This window comes from Chelonia mydas, chromosome 1 (assembly GCF_015237465.2).
Source record: "Chelonia mydas isolate rCheMyd1 chromosome 1, rCheMyd1.pri.v2, whole genome shotgun sequence".
NCBI classification, from domain to species: Eukaryota; Metazoa; Chordata; order Testudines; family Cheloniidae; genus Chelonia; species Chelonia mydas.
In genome coordinates, this window is record NC_057849.1 from 157,561,193 (window position 1) to 157,575,192 (window position 14,000).

At 43.8% G+C, this 14,000-nt stretch overlaps 1 long non-coding RNA gene across 4 annotated transcripts in view; it reads left to right on the forward strand.

The window, feature by feature from the left end:
• The first annotated feature begins 6,492 nt into the window (after positions 1-6,492).
• Positions 6,493-14,000, forward strand: part of LOC122464082 — a 65,660-nt gene continuing 58,152 nt past the window's right edge. For all 4 annotated transcript variants that reach the window (XR_006287944.1, XR_006287947.1, XR_006287945.1 and 1 more), the window contains exon 1: positions 6,493-8,003. This is a non-coding gene — a long non-coding RNA (uncharacterized LOC122464082). The remainder of the gene's footprint in view (positions 8,004-14,000) is intronic.

Here is a 14,000-nt window from a genome sequence, read left to right on the forward strand (position 1 = left end):
TAATATAGTAAGAGTTTAGAGCTCAGGAAAACAAGTGGCCACCACTATATAAGTGGTATATTTTGAAATATACAAGGGAGGAGACCTTTTTTCTTTTTTTACTTCTAAAACAAATTTTACTTAATTTGAAGAAAACCTGTTTCTAGGGTTGCTTTGTAGGTATGACCTGAGATGAAAATATTTTTGCCATGAAAGAATTGTTCATTGGCTACCCCACGTGCTTGCTTATACATTTCAAATGTGAATGTTTATTTATTGTAAATTGAAGATTGCAGAGGAAAACCTTGAACAAATAACAATACTTGTAAACTTTTACAGCAGTGGTTTTCAACCTTTTTTTCATTTGCGGACCCCTAAAAATTTCAAATGGAGGTGTGGGCCCCTTTGGAAATTTTAGACATAGTCTGCGGACCCCTGGTTGAAAACCACTGTAGTGTATGGTAAGAGGTCTGCAAAAGGTTGCTGTTAGACAGCGTGTGCGGACCCCCAGGGTTCTGCAGACCACAGATTGAAAACCACCGTTTTACAGAAATAGAAAGTATATTTGTAGTGTTTGTCTTAGTTACCACTGCAGTTTGCAACTTTTCAAAATAGTTCCTCAAATACAGCTGAATTTACTCCCAGATTATACTAAGCAAAAAGGAAAAATTATGTATTTATTATGAAGGTGTTTTTAAAAAAAAAAAACTGATAAATTCAAAGTCTGGAAATCAAAGCTAGAAAAATTAGAACTGGGAAAAAAGTGTATACTGTATTTCTAACAAGGAGTGACTTATCTTTGGGAGTAACTTATCAGGGGATGTGATAGGGTCTTCATAACTTGAAATCTTCAAATCAGGACTGAATGTTTTATAAAATGTGCTCTAGTTCAAATACATCTCACTGAATGAATTACTGAGTGAAGTTGTGTGGTCTTGACTATGCAGGAGATCAGATTAAATCTAATGGCCTGAAAATATATGGGTCTGATCCAGTGACAACTGAAGTTCGTAAGCCTCTTTCCATTAGCTTCAATTGGCATCAGCTCATTCTGTGGATCCGAAATATCCGCCATCTCCACTATGAGAACACAGAACAGTGATTTGCTTTTTAAAAAATCCTGTAATCTTTTTCAACATGGATTCCAGAAGCAGCAGCTTAACAAACTCCCTTCCCCCCACAAAACTTGCAACCACAATTCCATGCCTCCGTGCCCCCCCCACCCCAAACACCTTCCTCAACTTGGAAGAGCTTTCTTTTTACAAGTCTTATTATAGGGGGACCTGGCAGCCACCCCTGGATACAAGTTGCCTGACATGTTTTTATAAGATACTTGCAATCTGGTTTGAGAAGCTATAACATCTCTCTATGTTGCTTGCAGCCAGCCTTTGAAATTCAGCAGGGAGAAAGGCACTTGTCTGGCTCCAGAGCTTTTTTTTGTCCCATGAAATTCAAGTTTGGTTGAGACGTAAACTTTAGAAAATCACCGTTTCTCTGCTTTTGTTCCGTCATACCAAAATAACAGTAACATGAACATTCTAATGTAGGACTGGGCTGACGTTCCCACCAAAGCTGTGGCCATAGTAGCTCACGCTGCACTGGGACTCCCTGGAACAAACAGCTGGGCGAGGCTCCCTCCACTAACTCCACCCCTCCGACCCAGTATGTGGCCCCTGCACCTCTCTCCCTTTCCACCTGGACATCACATGGATAAGGAACTCCCTAAATCTCTTGGGGTAGGGAAGAGAAAAAGAGCCAGCCTAGGGTTCCTTCAACAGCCCACTCCACGTTGGATCCACCATGCCTACCCCCTCTTTTGGGTGCAAGCTCTCCCTGATCACCATGCATGTCTCCAGCAGGCCATTCTACCTTTCCCACACCCCAGCCTTGTCATGCTCCCAGCTAATGCAGTTAAGTCCTGTACCTTGAGTTGCCCTGGAGTGCTGGACGGTCAGAGTTCAAGCACTATCAGTGATCCACGATGAGGGGTTATTACAATTACAGATTTTTTTTTACCTTTTTCCTTTAAAAAACAACAAAAAACCTATGGGATATTACACAGCAAAAACTGCTTAAAAACATATATTAAGGTTGCAAAGTCAGGAGCTCAAAAGTAACGAACGGCCCATGCAACCTTAATTCAGCCCCCTTGTGCCATATGCATGAGGATAGTCTTGAATTACGTATTTGGATACTATTTTTTTCCCTAGGACCCTTGCCTCATTAAGAACAGGATGGAGAATGCCCAAGGAATGAATCAGAATTATGCTGTTAAGGAAGTTGTTTGTAGGATTCCAGCTTCATTTGCTCTAGAAGTTGGAAGATGTGTTAGCAAACAAGGTAGGAGACTGCGGGAAATGAGATGATGGTCTTATGGTTAAGGCAGGTGAATCCCACATAGGAGAACTCATTTCTAACCCTACTTCTGTCACAGTCTTGCATAACTTGCTTAGCATCACAATGGAAGACACAATTTTGGCATGTGGCCACTAATTGTGTGTTCCTTGTTTTCTGGATGAAACATAAAATAAGATAGCTGGGCCTGATGAGCAGAAGTGCTGAGTACTTACAACTGCAACTTAAGTTGATAGGAGGCATGGGTGATCAGTCCCTCTGTAATAAGGTAGTAGTGTCAGCAGGAATGAGTTCCAGTCATGGCTTTGTTTCACCGTGTCTTGCTCAGGCAAGTCTTTTTACCTTAATTTTACCTTTATAATAATGGTCTCTTATGGGGAAGCGCTCAGTTACTATCATGATGAATACCCTAAAAAAGACTGAGGAACTAAATGCTTCTCTTTTCTTGCCTGTATTGCAGGTTTTGGATGATGTGTGGTAAATAATGCACTAATTGAATGATCAGGATAAAAACATTATGAACAGCAGTTTCAGATCCAGAACATTGCCTATCCTAGATACCAAGTGAGGAAGGAGTCCTGAGGGGGAAAAAAAATACCATGTAATTAGACTGTTATAATTACGTGTACAAGGGGGCCAAATTGAGGTTGCACAGGCAACCTAGATTCTGGCATTTCCTAACTTTCAATTGCTTGACTTTGCAACCTTAATAAATGTTTAAACATAGTCTTTGTAACAGTTTTTGTATATGACAATATAGAATACAGTGTTTGTTGAGGTGTTTTTAAAAAAGCTATATCGTACAGGCTTTTAAATGTGTACATTTCTAAAAACAGATTCCTACCTTAAACAGTTGCTAAAAAGAACATGCATAGCTATTTGGGTTTCAGCCAAGGGATTGCAGAGAGCTTCCACAGTCAGTCATATTGTCCACCTTGCATTTGAGGCTGATTAGGATAATTCAGATATTGAAATTGTTCTGGTCTGACTATCTCCTAGACCATTTCAAGGGAAGGGCTATTTCATACTCATATTGTTGACAAAACTGGGTTATTTCATCATCACCTCATAGACTTTAAAATTAACCCATTACTTCATAGAGAGCTAATACAAAGAACAGAGGGGCGGGCAGAATAGTCTCATGATAGCTGCTGAACCCAGTGAGCAATTGTTCTGCTCCTTTCTCACCAAGTTGTAGGTGAATGACCAGTCCTGCAAAGGAATAACAAAAATAAAGTTTGCTGACCCCGGGGCCTGTGCGGCTATTGCGAGGTTGTCACAGGATAAAGTCAGCCACTATGTAGGAAAAGGGACCACAGTGGGAAGAGCTCAGAGCTGGTCACACAATAGGGTAAGAAGCATACTCGACAGGACCATGATGTGCCACTGTCGGCCTTCTAGGGCAATAGGTACAGGCAGTTCTTTGGTTTGTGGTTTACAAAGAGCGGCTATAAAACAGTTAAACATACAATTTAAATAGTGCCCAATTTGGCTATTTCTCTTCAGCAGTGTGTTTGCACAGTTTGTATTAAGCACCAGGAAGCAGCAAATATGACTTGACTTTGCTGTAGCGTAGGTGAAGAGATGTGCACAGGGGATGTGGATTCAGCCCAAAAGCCTGCTCAACACCCTCTCTAACACTTTTTCCCCATATTTTCTTCCTCTTTGGCATCAGCTGTGTGAGAATTTATGCAAAGAATATTTACTTTGATAAGTACTGAAATATAGCAGACTCTCCTTTTTTAAAATCAAATTGTACATGTAGTTGGCTTTTTTAGCCTTATTCCAAGCTAGTGTAATAGGTATATTTATTCATTAACGTATATTACACCTCCTACACTCTCTAGGCATGTGTAGGCATTTTAAAAAAGATAAATCCCTATTTTTTTTTTCCTAACAACCCCTCCTGCAGATTAAAACAAACACACACCACTGTATTGAACAGGTACCTCTTGGGTAATGGTCACTGTCAGGAATAGCAGGGTCTCTTGAAAAAACTGCAGGAGCGAGTTTCCTGAGTTTGTGTGTGCGTTTGTGTTCACCACAGCTTTTTGTGTGTGAATACTCTTCACTGTGTCTTACCAAGCACTCATTCGATTGTTTCACTGTTCTGAGAATAACAGTAAAAAAGGCATGTAAGAAAACATGCAATCTTTCTTTGACTCACTCATTTTTATTTCTAATGTGCTCGTGTTCATTTTAGCATGAACGACCTGAAGAGATTGGGCCCTTAAATGTACAGAAATAAAAACACTGTCTCTAAAAATGTTTTCATTAGCCAGAGGTGGGCCATATAATGCTCTGATTTTAAGAATTATAGTCTCCCGCTAACAACACCATAGTTAAGGTTGCATCAGAATTTTCTGTTCTATAGGGTATGTACCTCTGTATCTCCCCTTTTTTTGGAACCCATTTTATAAACACACCTTGGGGGACTTGAACCAAATTTTACCCACTAATTAGCATGTGGAGTGATGGCCAGTGTTTTATTTGGTGTTTGAAAGTTCTTGGGTTTTTAGGAAATTTGGGAAAATCACAACTTTGGAAAGGCCTGTTTCTCTCTCCTCGCCCTTCACTCCCATGCACATTTGCAGCTGCTTGAGCAGTAATCTTGTAACATCATAGACAAATCAGCCGCTCACCTTCCTTCCAGTTTATTTGCATACTAAGGGAGAGTCACTATTGCGTTGGTTGTCCTGGAAACATGGCAACAGCTGCCTTCCATAACTGATTTACCTTAGACTAACATAACATTACCAAGAAGGATCACAGGAGGGAGCTGTAATGAAAGCAAAGGAGATTGTATTTGAACTGCGGTAAGTTGCACGGTTTCCTTTCAAAGATCAATTGTTTACCTTCCTTAAAAGGGTTACATGAAAAGAAGATAAACAATACACAGGAAGGGGAGCTGCAATTTTGTATCTGTGTCTTACAAAGTGGGGAATTGTAGCTCCGAGTCCCTCTCCAGTTCTCTGTTACACACAAATAAAAATATCATTGAGCAGTTGCAGGAAAACTGGAGTTCCATTTATAAAAAAGGTTCACAAAAGATAACAGCACAAAATCAACATTGAAGACAATGAATGTGTGTGCTTTATTAACGAAATGGCACATTTATAAAAATTTCAGTTAAAAATAGAAAATTCACCAACAAAAAATGTTTAGTTAAAGATCACCCTGGTCAATAAATCATAAAAATTAGGAAACACAAAGTTAAGGATTAAAAAGGACAAAAATGTTGCAAAATTGAGGACTCATAAGTTAGGAAATGCCAGAATGAATATTGCCAATGCCCCTCCCAGCCCCAGAGCGTTGTGTGGGCAGGCAGCAAGTGCCCCCCGCTGCCCCAGAGGTAGGCACCCCGCTGACCCAGAGCACTGGGTGGGCAGGTAGTGTGTGGACCCTCCCCCAGCCCTGGAGCATTGGGTGGCACAGCCCCAGCAGGGTTCCCGGAAGAGGAGCAGTCTGCATGGGCTGGGGCCAAGCTGCAAGCAGGTGGGGGCCTTGGGGTAGAGTATGGGCAGGGCCACATAGGGCTGTTTGGGGAGGCACAGCTTTTCCCTGCCTATGCTACCTTCCATGGCGCTGTTCTACACTACTCATCTAAGACATGCCTCACCGCCTACACTGCTATTTATATCCATGGTAACTGGGCATGCAGGGTCTGTAATCTACACACTGCCAAAAATGTAGATGAAGCCTGTGTAACTATATTTACCCTGTCAAGGTTCCTTCCCTACTCTGAACTCTAGGGTAAAGATGTGGGGACCTGCATGAAAACCTCCTAAGCTTACTTTTACCAGCTTAGGTTAAAACTTCCCCAAGGTACAAATTATTTTACCCTTTGCCCTTAGATTTCCACTGCCACCACCAAACTTTATCTGGGTTCCTGAAAAAACAGAGTTTGGACATGTCTTTCCCCCCAAAATCCTCCCAACCCTTACACACCACTTCCTAGGGAAGGTTTGGTAAAAATCCTCACCAATTTGCATAGGTGACCACAGACCCAAACCCTTGGATCTTAGGGCAATGAAAAAGCATTCAGTTTCCTTACAAGAAGACTTTTAATAGAAGTAAAGGACTCACCTCTGTAAAATCAGGATGGTAGATACCTTACAGGGTAATTAGATTCAAACACAGAGAATCCCTCTAGGCAAAACCTTAGGTTACAAAAAAGACACACAGACAGGAATATTCATTCTATTCAGCACAGCTATTTTCTCAGCCATTTAAAGAAATCATAATCTAACACATACCTAGCTAGATTACTTACTAAATTCTAAGAATCCATTCCTGTTTTGTTCCCAACAAAAGCATCATACAGACCCTTTGTTTTTCTCCCTCCTCCCAGCTTTTGAAAGTATCTTGTCTCCTTATTGGTCATTTTGGGCAGGTGCCAGGGAGGTTACCTTTAGCTTCTTAACCCTTTACAGGTGAGAGGATTTTTCCTCTGGCCAGGAGGGATTTTAAAGGGGTTTACCCTTCCCTTTATATTTATGACATACCGTATGCAGTTTATTGTCAGAGTTATCTGTACCCACTTAAGTCCAGAAAATGATTGTAGTGGCTGAAGCCCATAGCCACTGATAAATGGGAACCATTCTGCTCAGTACTTGTACGGTGTAGCACTGAAGTTCTAAAATATGTCCTGCAGATCCCCAAAGGTGCTATAGTCAGCATGCTGCCCTCGGACACAAAGAGGGTGTGTGTGTGTGTGTGTAGAGAGAGAGAGCGAGATGGTGAATTAAGTGGCTTGAGAAGGAGGCTGGGATCTGTCAACTCCTGACATCACCTGCCTCTGCTATTGACTTGCTGTGTGTCCTTGGGCAAATCACTTAAGTTCTTTTTTTAGTTTTGACACCTTTCAAATTGTCTGAGGTTCTGGGTGCTATATAAAAAAATAAGCTAGTGGCAAGGCCCCATGTACTATGTGGCAAGCTTGACCTCAACTCTCCTGCAAAGCCCCCTGAATTCTGCAACATTCTAGTACAGCAGACAAGGGATTTATCTGCCTGTTTAAGTAAACTAAAAAAATGGAAGTATTTATTGGATTAAATATAAAAGCAAATAATACAATTGGTATAGTATTTCCTGTATTATTTGGTTTTGGTCAGAGTCTGTCAATCCTTAGTCACGTTAAGTAATACCTTACTAAAAATAGGAATAATTAGTAAGTATGGTGGGGCTTAACCCTCATCACCTGCAAGGCAAGGGAAAGAATTGTAGTTATTAATTGTGCTCTGCACCTGGAGGGTGAGGAACTAATTGCCTTCTGGCCAGAGGAGGTGGAGCTAAGTCTTATAAGTAGACTGAGAGAGCACGCTTTTGTAGAGATAAGTTGCTGTGGGGGAGAGAAGCCCTGGGGTAGGGGTTAATCAAACAGGTAACAGAAAGATTGGTACAAGGGTAGTAGGGGAGGTCCTGAGGTAGAGCCATCAAGGGACCAGTCTGAGAAGGGCGATCAGATTGAAGATTTGATGGGACTTTATCTGAATTACTGGATTACTCCAAAAGGGTAACTTAAGCTTTTTTTATTTAACCTGGCTGGAGGGCCAGACCACAGAGCACTCAGAGAGGGAGTTGAAAGAGGATATGGGTCTGAGGGAGACCCCAATAAGGGGTACCAAAGATGAAGACTCCATGTCTAGGCACAAAGGAGTGCTCTAGAGGTGAGAGTGGGTACTCATGCTAAGGTACTACTCAGCATAAGTAAAAATGGTAATCTTGATGCTTTAATGTTAAATTTAATTTAATTCAGCTGTGACTGAGTTTTTAGTTTTGTTCTGAATTTTTTTTTTTTTTCCTGGAACCAAGAATCTGAATCAAATGAGGTCTTCAGTGTATTTACAGCTTATCTTTTTGTCCACATACTGTGTGTTTCAAGTAAAATCTTACTGCTTAAGTAAGATCAATCTGATGGTTCTTTCCTAATTAATGTTCTTCTGCGGCTCCTAGGAAAATAACATTCATAGGACTATCAGAAGAGAAGTAAGTGCCTTAACATTGAGTCTACCCTATTCCAGCCACAATCTTCTGCTGAAAGATGGCTCTGCAGGGCAGCCTGCTTCCACAGCTGTGAGATTGAGTAATGCATGTGCCTGTCTTGAAAAGTGGCCTTTAATATTAGAATTTACAGCAAACCAGCCTGATAGTCTCTGGTGTTGACATGTGGTTGCCAGACTGTTTAATAGTGTCTATAATTACTTTAAAATCTGATGCACATTATGAAAATGCAGGAGTGTTGAATATAAACCATATTTTAATAATTTGACCACCTGCACTCTATCCTAATTCTAAAAATAAAGAATCTGAGATCCTCTGTACATTTATTTGTAGCAGATGTTAAATCTTTGGTGTGTTTTATGTACTAGGCAACCTATATTAAACATGACCCTTACAAAAATAACTCAAAGCATATTTGTTTCAAAGAATTAGAATTCTTTGTATGAGGAAGTGGATACAGGAAACTGTATCCATTGTTGTGGCTGGTTTTTAGAGGTGTGCTCACAATGGGATGAGATGTTTGAATCATTACTGTGGTTGGACAGAAGTATTTCAGGGTTTAAAAGATAAAAGCCTCTTTATTTTGTTTTAGTAATTTTTCTCAGCTGTTATTTCTAGCCCAGATATTTTTTTCTATGCTAGTCCCCTCTCTGACATTAAAGAAATGACCCTGATGCGCTAGATTGGGGGTGTCAAATCCTTTCTGAAGTAAGGGATACGTTACCCTTTCATTCAGTCTGGGAGTTGAGAATGAAAAGTTTGCTGGCAAGAAGCACATTTTGCACTCTTATTTGACTGGAGAATGTAGCTTTTTAGCGAGCAAAGCTAAATGCTACAATTAAAGATACTGTTAAAAAGTAAATGCATTTATGCAGCCTTCCTAACCTCAAGTGCCTCAAAATTCATGAGTCAGCTGCCAAAAAAACAAACAAACAAAAAAAAACCTTGTTGGGTTTTTTTTTTTAGCGGTTGTGATATACATGGATCTCCTTTTCAAGCTTTTTCCTTAAATGAAGATGAATTGAACCTTTGTTTATGAAAATTGACATTCTCATGTAATCACATGACTTTAGGAGTGGGGGCTTTAAGAAAATCTCCAAACATCACAAGGCTTGCAATAAAATCATGAATTGCTCTGCCTCTCCCCGCCACCCCAATGCATTTTATCTTCTTTCCTTCCTTCCTCCCTCTGTTAGGAAATATACTCCCCACACGCTTTCCCCATCCCTTTGGGGAAAATCTCACTACCCACTTTCTCTTTTCTCCCCCCTCACATTTGTCTCCCTCTATCCCCATTCTGAGGTAAATGCCGCCTTTTCCCTATCACTCACCTCCACCTTGGCCCCATTTTGCAGAATCCCTTTCCTTTATTCATTTTGGGCATTTTTGTGGGCATAGGTGGGGAATGCTGTGGAGTTCAGCCGTAGCCGCAAAGTTGGTGGGAGAACCCAGTTCTGTGAGAACAGCACTTGTAGAAGCAGGGAGTGCAGCAGAAAGAGGACTGGAGCATAGTCCCCTCTGAGCCATGGTGATAGTGATGATTTCTCAAAAAGCCACTGGTTGGCTGTGGTAGGGTGATTGGGCCCAGACACCAGAATCTTATGTGTGAGCTCTCTCCAACCCCTTGAGTTGTACAGCAGGTCCCTTTTTGAAGTGGACTGGGCAAGCTATGGACTGGAGAGAATGGTCATGGGAGTCCTGGGACCATATCCAGGCTGTGGGCCACATGTTGGAAGAGAGCAGGGATGTCCTATATGTACTGTGGTAAGGGCTATGGATCCCCAGTTATGGATTTGGCCCTATTGTTGAAGTCATTGTACAAACACTCTTCGTTATGACAAAAGTTTGACATCCAAGCCCAAGTTTTCAATACAGGCTACTGATTTTGAGCACCCCAGTTTTGGGTGCCCACCTTGCCCCTGATTTTTACACTTGCAGCTCAAGTTGAAGTCTATAGTAGTTGCAGGTACTTACCACCTCTGAAAATTGAGGCCAAGGTGTCTCCAGTGTTCAGAATCAGTGGCCAATGTTGACGTAAATCACAGTGCTGCTTGTGCCCTCTAAAGGAGAGGCCCACATGGAGTGAGCTACTATATGCATTAAACATTGTGGGCTCTCAACTCTAATGAGGCTATTAGCCACTCTAACAGTGTACACAGGGCTAGTTTGTTTGCAGTGAGAATTGTACCTGGCATGAATTTCTGTTGCCTGATCTAAAACACCCAGGTCCGCTAGCCAATATTACAGCAGGCTCATCAGTTTCTAGCGATGATAGGGCACATACAGAGGGGCAAAGAGCACTACACTGAGTGGGGGGTGTGGTTTTCACAGTTCTGGCAAGGATGGGGTGGACTTGCCTTCCCTGTAATTACCTGTGCATGCAGAACTTTCCCATGATCATTTAGAAATCTACTGTGTTCATAGCATCCTTGTGCACAGTGTAATAATAAAAGGTTACTACAGTAGTTCCATTTTATTTCCAAATATTCTATCAGACCTATCCATTCACGCATGTGCAACAAGCAAATGAAAAGGGGGCATGAAGATGTCTGACTTAGCTCTAATTATGGGTCACCTGTATTTAAAAAAAAAAAAAAAAAAAAATATTAAGTAAAAATTTCTCTGGACTGAAACTCAACTTACAAGGATCCAGCATAGGAAAAAGTTTGGTTTTGTTTTAATGTTGTTTGGTGTAGACTAGGCTTTTTTGTTTTCTAACATATAAGCATTAATTTAAAATTGCCAGGATATGTATTGCCAGGACCAGTCATTCTGGCCTCTGAGATAAATCATTTGCATCATCATGAATGTCGCCAAAATATCCATTAGGGGTTCTCGAGTACATAGGTCTCTGTTAAGCACATGCTTATGTGCTTTGTTGAACTGGGGCTAAGGGAGAGAGAGTGCTGTTTTATTTTTTGTTTGTTTCTCTGTGTTTTTAAAAGGCTCCTTTGAATACACTGGTACTTGGTAAACCTGAAATGAACATTGCAAAATATCTTTCTGAAAGAAAACAAGCTCAAGAAAACTACATTTCAAAGCTTTTTCTTGGTGTATTTGCAGATTTATTTCCTTTATAACAGTTGTACTTTTCTTCATTTTAAAAAACAACAACTTTGAGTCCAGGACTAATTCCTGTCTTGACTAAGGAATGTCTCTGATAGAGAGACTGTACTGGCATGGCTACATCAGAATAGCTATGCTGGCATAACCCTGTTGTAGAGATGTTGCCTACGCCAATGGAATGGGTCTTTCAATCAGTGTAGGACACCAGTCCCTGAATGATGGTAGCTATATCAACAAAAGCATTCTTCCATTGACATGGTGGCATGTACACGTGGGGCTACGTTGTCATGGCTATATTGGCCAGGGTGTGGTGGTTTTTAACACCCCAGAACAAGTCTAATAACCTTATAAGCCAGACAATGTTAAAGTACGTGTCCTGTAGATCAAGGGCAGCGTACCAGGGAGGGGATGATGGAGGCCAGGTGAAACCATGCGGAACTTGAGTTTCACCATGTAGTGGTTTAGATTTTGCAGGTCCAGGATGGGCCTGAGCGCCCCCCCCCCCCCCCCCCCCCCCCGTTTGGCCTTTGGGATAAGTAAATAATGGGAGTAATATCCTTTGCCCACGAACTCCTCGGGCACTGCCTCTATCGCTCCTAGGAGCCGCCCCACCTCCTGCTTGAGCAGAGCTTTGTGCGAGTGGTCCCCCAAGGGGGACTGGGGCGGGGGGTGGTTGGGCAGGGAGGAAGTCAACTGGAGGGCGTAACCCTGGGAGATGGTGTTGAGGACCCATCGGTCCAAGGTTAGCCGTGACCATTCCGGGAGGAAAGCACACAACCAGTTGGAGAAAGGGAGCTTTATTGGGGGTGGATCCCTGATGAGGACTGGTGGGGTGCCCCCAAGCATCCCTTCAAAAGCGCCTTTTCCCTGCCAGCTTGCCACTGGGGGGGCAGGCTGAGACTGCCTTTGAGGGCGTCTCTTATAGTCCCACTGCTTCTTATGGGCGGCCTCATACTTTGGGAGGGTGGCCTGGGTGGGAGTCTGCTGCGGCTTGAACTTAGGTTTTGCCAGAGCCTGGACATAGAGGCCCAGAGTCTGGAGGGTTGTGTGGGAGTCTTTCATGCCATGCAGCCTTGTATCTGTTTCCGCTGCAAACAGAGCTTTCCCGTCAAACAGAAGATCCTGCATGGAAGACTGCGCCTCACTGGACAGCCCAGAGAGCAGGAGCCATGACGCACGTCTCAGGGACACCGCGGAGGCCATGGATCGTGCAGCCGTGTCCATAGCATCCAAGGCTGCCTGCAGGGATGCCCTCGCAGCCACTGCCCCTTCCTTCCACTAGCACCTTGAAATCCTTCCTATTGCACTCCTGGAGGGAGTCCTCAAACTTGGGCAGGGAGCCCCACAGATTGAATTTGTACCAGCCCAGGAGAGCCTGATGGTTTGCCACTCATAACTGGAAGCTTGAAGACTAATACATTTTCCTTCTGAAAGAGTTCGGTCTCCGAGAGTCTTTGCTGTGGGGTTGGGGCTGGCTGACCTGCTGTTCCCTGTGGTTGACCGACTCACCCACCTGGTGCCCAACTCCCTGGTGGTTATACAAGTACTCATGCCCCTTAGTGTTCCGTCTTAGTGGACCAGTACTTGTGTTCCACCTTCTTAGGGATGGGGGCCAACGAGGCTGGTGTTTGCCACAGGGCATTTGAAATCTTAGCCACCCCTTCATGGAGAGGCAAGGCCACCTTACCCGGTGCTGACAGGGACATCACATTAAACAGGGAATCTGAGGGCTCCTCCACCTCCTCTGCCTGGAGGTGGAGGCTTGCTGCCATCCTCTTAAAGAGTTCTTGATGGGCCCTGAAGTCCTCCTGTGGGGTGGGGGGGGGAGGGCGGGGCGAGGGAGCCAGTGTGGTGCTCTGGGTATTGGTTGGCACCAGAGGGTCCACCACCTGGTTGGACTCTGGGCACGGTGCAGAGGACGTACGTCCCACTGACTCCTTTCTCGGGGGTCTGGAGAGGGAGGCCGATGGTGTTTCCGAAGCTCCGGCCACAGAGAGAACTCCCACCGGGGGCTGCGCCAGAGGCCATGGTGTCCGCTGGTACCATTGGGCCAGCCACAACGCTCGGTGCCATTGCACCTGCTGTGGCACTGGCGGAGCCGGCTGTTCAGGTTGGCTGGCCTGGCCCATCGAAGGATGGCTATGAATGGAGGCCAGGCTGGGGTAAGATCTGCTGCTGTTTCTGGACCAGGAGGAGTGGCGGTGCCGGGATCTACATCAGCCATGAGACTGTGATCTCGACATGGAGGACCAGTACCGACAGTAACAGCTGATCCACGAATGGCCTGGACGGGTGGACCCGCGACAGTGAGACACCAGCAACTGACGCCTGGGGCTGCGATGTCTTGGCAGAGACCTGGAGCAGGAGTCCAATTGGGAACGGCGTTGATGACTGGGCCGTGACAGACTGTGGTACCCCCTCCAAGACTAGGACCATTGGTGACACCTGCCGCGGTCCCATCGATATTTGCTCCTTGAGGACAAGTGGTGCCGAGAGTCCCGGCCGGCCAGAACCCAGCCCGACAGTTGGCATCGAGGGCGATCCACATGGACTCTGCCCCAAACAGTAGCTGCGCAGTGAACGGTGTTGGGAACGTT